General features: G+C 39.3%; 1 long non-coding RNA gene across 1 annotated transcript in view; it reads right to left on the bottom strand.

Moving 5' to 3' along the window:
* Nucleotides 1-6,247, bottom strand: part of LOC107723234 (uncharacterized) — a 33,296-nt gene that overhangs the window by 20,178 nt on the left and 6,871 nt on the right. Inside the window, exon 2 of the long non-coding RNA XR_001637900.1 lies at nucleotides 5,455-5,586. This is a non-coding gene — a long non-coding RNA (uncharacterized LOC107723234). The remainder of the gene's footprint in view (nucleotides 1-5,454; nucleotides 5,587-6,247) is intronic.

Consider the following 6,247-nt stretch of genomic DNA (forward strand, 5'->3'; position numbering starts at 1 on the left):
AAAAAAATTCGAATGCAAAAACGTTGCATTCGAATTTAAGGTCTGCGTCAGCCGATAGGCAGCCTTATCAATGGCGCACGAGATGCGATGACGATGTATGTGTCATTGATTGCATTTGAATGCTTTTGTTAGCCTATCCAGTTGAACCCACTAGACGAGGCGCTGCTACGTTACTGAAACCAAGCCGTTCACACAAAATGCATATTTATCACATTTTCTAGAGACATCTATCAGCATTGCACTCGCGTCTCGCAGAGAGCGGCATGTTTAGAAAGCCATGTAAAATTAATGCAAGTTCAACTTTTAAAAAACATGTCTAAAGACGTTATGGCGGTTTTTCCCCATCCCACTGTATCTCATGTTTTTAAATGAAGAAAGTAGCCTACTCTTTGTGATTGGTTTTCGGTCCTTTGTATTAAACTATACATGCATGGTGCTGTTTTTTTTTCTAATTGTTTAAGCAACTTTATTAATTATATATGGTTTATAAACATTATTTTAAACATTATGCACTTTTTTTCAAAGATAGTTGTGTTATTTTATTACGCTTTGAAGAAACGTGCATAATATTTTGCTCGATGCACCCTCTTGTGGCCTCAGCAGAGAAGCCAAAAGCTTTTTTCCCCCTAACTGAAATTATGCCTTTTAAATTTGAATATAATTCGAATTTTGATCATATTTAAGAAGAAAATTCGAATTTAGTTTTTCAGTCATTTTGACAGCCCTACAGTACACTATGTACAATAATTTCATTTTTATTTAAATCTGTACTGTCCACATAATATGATGTAACAGATGAGGTCTTGTCACATCACACTACAGGGAGATATATTACACCAGAGGTACACCATGTCATTATAGAATGTATTAATAATTAAAAAGCACATAGGTGATTGTATGCGTTTGAAATGGCAATGTTTTGGTGACTAGACCAAATAAAGCATCTGCTAATAACTATTAAACTGATTATGCTTGGAGTGAATTCAGGTTAACAGTTGAATTGTGCATAAAATACGCTGTGCTCCTATCCACCAAGAGACAGATATTCAATGTCAAAACAGATCTGACATCAATTGATATGATGCTAACAATTAAATCCCTTTAATAAACCCAATCTCGGTGACAACAAGCCCTGACCTCACCTATCACTTTTAGGGTTGTTTAAAATAAAAGAATACGTTAAAATAATACTAAAACAAATAATTATAACTGATTATGACAGCGAGATCTAGAAGTAGTTTGAAGAGCTCACAAGTGATGAGAAAAAGAGGACTATCTCTTTAATAGTACAAGCTACTGTGAGAAACATTCAGCAGTGCTGCAATCTAAAATGGCTATGGACAAAAGTACCCCACACAGGCATGTGTTTAACTGGCAGAAAGACACTGAATAATGTTTTCAGCCCATTTAATACGGCACAGCGGACCACGTTACTATATGTATTTATAAGGTTATAGTGCAGACGACCGCACGAGCCATAATGACATTTACAGCCAAAGCAGCAAAGTAAACATCTATCCGACTAAACAACCGTGTTGTAACGCATTTAAAAGACATTTCTGACCAAAACCTCCAATACATTCCTTATCAACACAACATGCTCTCAGATCAGCTGAGCGCGCGAACCAAATCAAGCGATGGACAGCGACTCTACCTCTTCCGCCGCTCTTCCGTTAAAAGATGATTCCCGTAAAGACAGCCGCGTCCAACTGTGTCATATTAAGGGGCGGCTGACGGCTCCGGTCCGCTGTCCGTGCTATCCGGGCTTAAAACGGTTCATTAGCGACCGTCGGGAAGAGAAAAGCGCTGGAGCGGGCGGCACTGAGGAGACCGCACAGGCGCGCGCTCACCCACTCTCTCTCTCTCTCTCTCTCACACACACACAGACACACACAGAGAAGAAGAGCGCAGCACACAAACACACTGTCTTTAGCGCTCGTTTAAAGCGCTCTTCAGCTGTATCTGTGTGCTGGATCAATGTAGAAGATATGTGAACACAACTGGCCTATTCTCGCTCTCTCTTTCCCACACACTCACAGAGAGGAGAAGCACGCACAAGTGCAGAGCCAGTGCAGCTTTCAGCAGGACAGTCGTGCGCTGGTTCACTTTGCCATCTGTGTCATGTAAATGCACGTTTCTCATGCCCAATGCCGTGCATCTGCATTTTCAGCATCATCTTCCAGGTGAGCATCACCCATCCGCCCTAGAGGGCCATGACTGGAGCTGACAAGGTCAAATAAGGTGTTTATGCATTCTCTCTCTCTCATTCCCTCCCCCATCACTGGCCACATTTACATGAACATAATTTTCTGATTAAGGTCCATATTGTGATTAAACCTTAAACCAAAAGGATGTTTACAAGCTGCACAGCGATCAGAATATTCCTGTATACAGCAGAATAATCCAAACAATTCTAATTCATGTCCGCAAGTCAGCATGAAATGAAAATTCACCCTATTTTCTAAATGCTTATTGATCTTATTATGAACAATTCATCCATGTATATTTATTCATTCATTCATTCATTCACTCACTCATTCATTTAGACCTCATAATGTTTAATTAAACATAACTCGACTTTCTGGTAAAAACGTCAGTTCCCTCTCTCATGACGTTTGCTGTATTTTCCTATTGTTTATTCCACTTAAACCTCACTCCTTTCTTACAATCGACTGCAAGCATGCATTCAGATCTGCCTGAAACTATTTATCAACCAATGGATAGAACAAATCAATGGATAGAACAAACCAATGGATAGAACTACATTTTTTCCAATAATCCTTTTCACTCGGACATACATCACAATACTGAAGATCTGTTGCTATTTTAAGTTGTATCGCGACTTACAATTGCAACATATTTCGGATTTCAAAATGTAGGTCATGACATTTTTTAATGTTCATAAAAGTTAAGTCTCCTCTTTGCTCGAAAAATATGTTTCTTCAATTCCTCAACTATCCTCTCTCTATGACCCAGAAATAAAGTTGTTCAGACGTACACATATATAAATGAATGTTCAGTTACGACTGATATCACAAATACACAAACACAAACATTTTGCTTGGTATAGGCATATGCAAAGTGGTCTCATTCAGATTTCTAGAAACTGGAATACTGAGACATCTTTACACTGCCTGGTTAAGGCTGCTCTGTGCCTGCTCAAAATTCTGCATAAAAGCCAGACTAAAGTAAGCCTGCTCTGACACACCTCAGCCCCAGTATCAAAACATAGTTGTATTTGTTGTGTAAATGCTTTTACGCCACGTCTGAGCAGCATTACACAGTCTGTGTAAAGACACCTTAAATGCCACTTGAGAAGCGCTTCTGTGCCACCTTCTGTACACTGGATTCATTTGGTTATGGGAATCAGGTTAAAGGGATAGTCTACCCATAAAATGCAATTTTTTTTTCTAATTTACTCACCCTCATGTTGTTCCAAACCTTTATGCATTTTATTCTTCTGCTGAACACTAAAGATTTTTAATTTTATTTTTTTTCCATAAAATGGAAATCAAAGGGAACCAATACTATTTAATTACTAACATTCTTCAGAATTCCTTCTTTTGTGTTCCACAGAAGTAAGAAAATGATACAGGTTTGGAACAACAATGACATAACGAAATGAAACTTATAAAAGAAATGTCAAAAATCGGATTAATGTAGGAATATTCTCGTGCATGTAAATAAAATCACAGCTACATACACAAATATTCAAAAGCCAGAATGCTAAATAAATAGGATGTCTGAATTAGCACCATTGAGCAGAGATTCTGTGTGCAACTAGTGGACACTTAACTATCCCATGAGGCCATGGGTCAAAGAACATCCAGGTCAAAGGACGATGCCAACATGGTGGATGTATTACATCCAGGAATATATTTATACTACACACCTGCATACTTAAAGAACATGCTTCATCAATGCTCAAGAATTCTGTGAATTACATGCTTCAACAGATATCTGTGATTTGACTGCAGAAGATGGATTTGTTAATGAGGATCCCTTGTGAGAAACCCAGTGAACCCACTCTTTCTCTCCTGTTCTCCGTGCTCGCTTACTCTTTCCACCAGTGAGTGAGTCCGACCAATCGCTTATCTCCCACTGTGCAGTGGCAGGACCATTCCCAGCAGCGCCGGCCAATCAGAGATCAGGGATGCAGGAGCAGCAGGGTATTAAGGAGGATTATTTGGACAGTTCAGGGTTTCCCCAGACTTGGCAATGAAACAATAGGTCAAGACTGCCCTCTGTGCCTCACACTGGTATTGCACACTTACTAAAAAATTAATGCATGCTGTGCATGAATACAGCAGCATGCCCAGCAAAAACAATGAGATTCAAGAAAGAAATATCATGGAGATAACCCTTAAACTAGACAGAAAACAAGCTTGACTTGTTTGGATACTGCTGCCTGGCAACCATAGCAATTATTAAGTGGACTGTCATTCTCTTCTTTCTCTCCCCGTCTCCCTCAATCTCTCCCAAAAGAGCCCTCTGCTGTCTCATGGGATATCTAGCATTGCATAACCACAGCCAAATATGGCAACACTCTAGTATATAAACCTGCACTGATTCCCGTCTCTAAAAGGCACATCTAGACCCTGAGTACATCTCAGGACTCATTACCATCTCTAAAACACTCCAGCCAAGTAAATGTTATTTGCCCTTAGTATAAGTGAGCAATTTCCATCCTCTTCAGATCTGAAGCAAAAAACGTGTCTGTTCATAAGCACTGTAGGTTAAAGTGAAGGATCGAGTTCATTTATTAAATAAAAGGAGAGAGGAGCCAATCGAATGGCTACATTGCCACAATAAGACCAAATGGTATGTACAATTTGATCTTTTGCCAGTGCAAAGTTCCACCCACCTTTTATTGTTGCCAACTCAGACAAGCTCACAGGAATCAACTAGAGAGATACACATAAATACATTTGAAATATAATTGGATATTATCCATATGTGGGTTTAGAACAAAATGTTGATCTGTTACTTAAAGAAATGCCACAGGTGCTCCTATTTTTTCCTAGGATACTAACTGCTGTCTCATGTGTACATGTGTAAAGTAAAGCTCACCAAGTGACTTAAGAAAGTAGTCAGTGATTTATTTATTTGTGAAAGAACAGATGGAGGGTGTGGGGTAAAGGAGGGGCGGAAAAGGGTTCAGGAGGAAGTAGGCATTTGCTCCGGATGGAGGAGTAGGCCAAGTCCTCAGAAAACCAAACCGTGATCAGGACACAGACTAATCCAATAATGCCTGGACCACAGCCTTGTGGTTGATCCAAAACTACAACATTGCTAACAGACTAATCTTTTATTTCAAAACCAAACCAAGCTAACATAAAACACAGGGCCTATATAAAATGCTGTATTATAGTCCATACAACAACTACAAAAAAAAACAATAACTGATCATCTATGTTTCTGTAGTGAATTTTTTTGATTAACCCAAAGACTTACCTTATCTTTGGTCCTGCCTGGTCCATTGGTTCTGTTAGAGATGATTGACAGCTGTTTTTGGACCCACTGTAAATCTTTTTGGGACTGTTTCAGTACCTCCACCTCACACTGCCTTTCAACCCCCATCATCTCCTATGGGACAGAGCCACATGTCACTTAAACATGCATATGCCGGGGAGATGTGTAACACCATCAGTTTAACCAATTAGAAATGGGGAACGGGGTAAAATGACTATTATTCACATCACTATGATCCTCCAGGTGTGACAGTAGAAGTATTTAGTCTCTGTTTAAATATAAAGGATTTAAAGATTTTTGATTTGATTTGTGATCATGTTAATAGATGCTAAATAACAGAATTGGTGTCTGCACCTACTGTACATGTAAAGGTGCACTCATTTTCTTTATGCCAGACTCTTCTTTATCCCAGCAGTCTTTGAATCTATACTGACACCTAGTGGCGTGGATGCATGCATGAATATTTACATTAAAGTGGTCATATGATGCGATTTCAATTTTTCCTTTCTCTTTGAAGTGTTATAAGCTCTTGGTGCATAAAGAAGATCTGTAAAGTTGCAAAGACTAAAGTCTCAAATCCAAAGAGATATTCTTTATAAAAGTTAAGTCAACCACGCCTACCTAAAATGGCTCGTTCTAACACGCCCCCACATACCTACGTCACTATCTGGGAAGATTTGCATAACGCCGCCCAAATGTTCAAGCAAAGAAAGAAGGCGTAACTTTTATCCTCGCTGTAGTATTGTTGTTGCCGCCACCGCCATGTCGTGAAGGC

This window comes from Sinocyclocheilus rhinocerous, unplaced genomic scaffold (assembly GCF_001515625.1).
Source record: "Sinocyclocheilus rhinocerous isolate Xijiao unplaced genomic scaffold, SAMN03320098_v1.1 scaffold2199, whole genome shotgun sequence".
Taxonomy (NCBI): Eukaryota; Metazoa; Chordata; class Actinopteri; order Cypriniformes; family Cyprinidae; genus Sinocyclocheilus; species Sinocyclocheilus rhinocerous.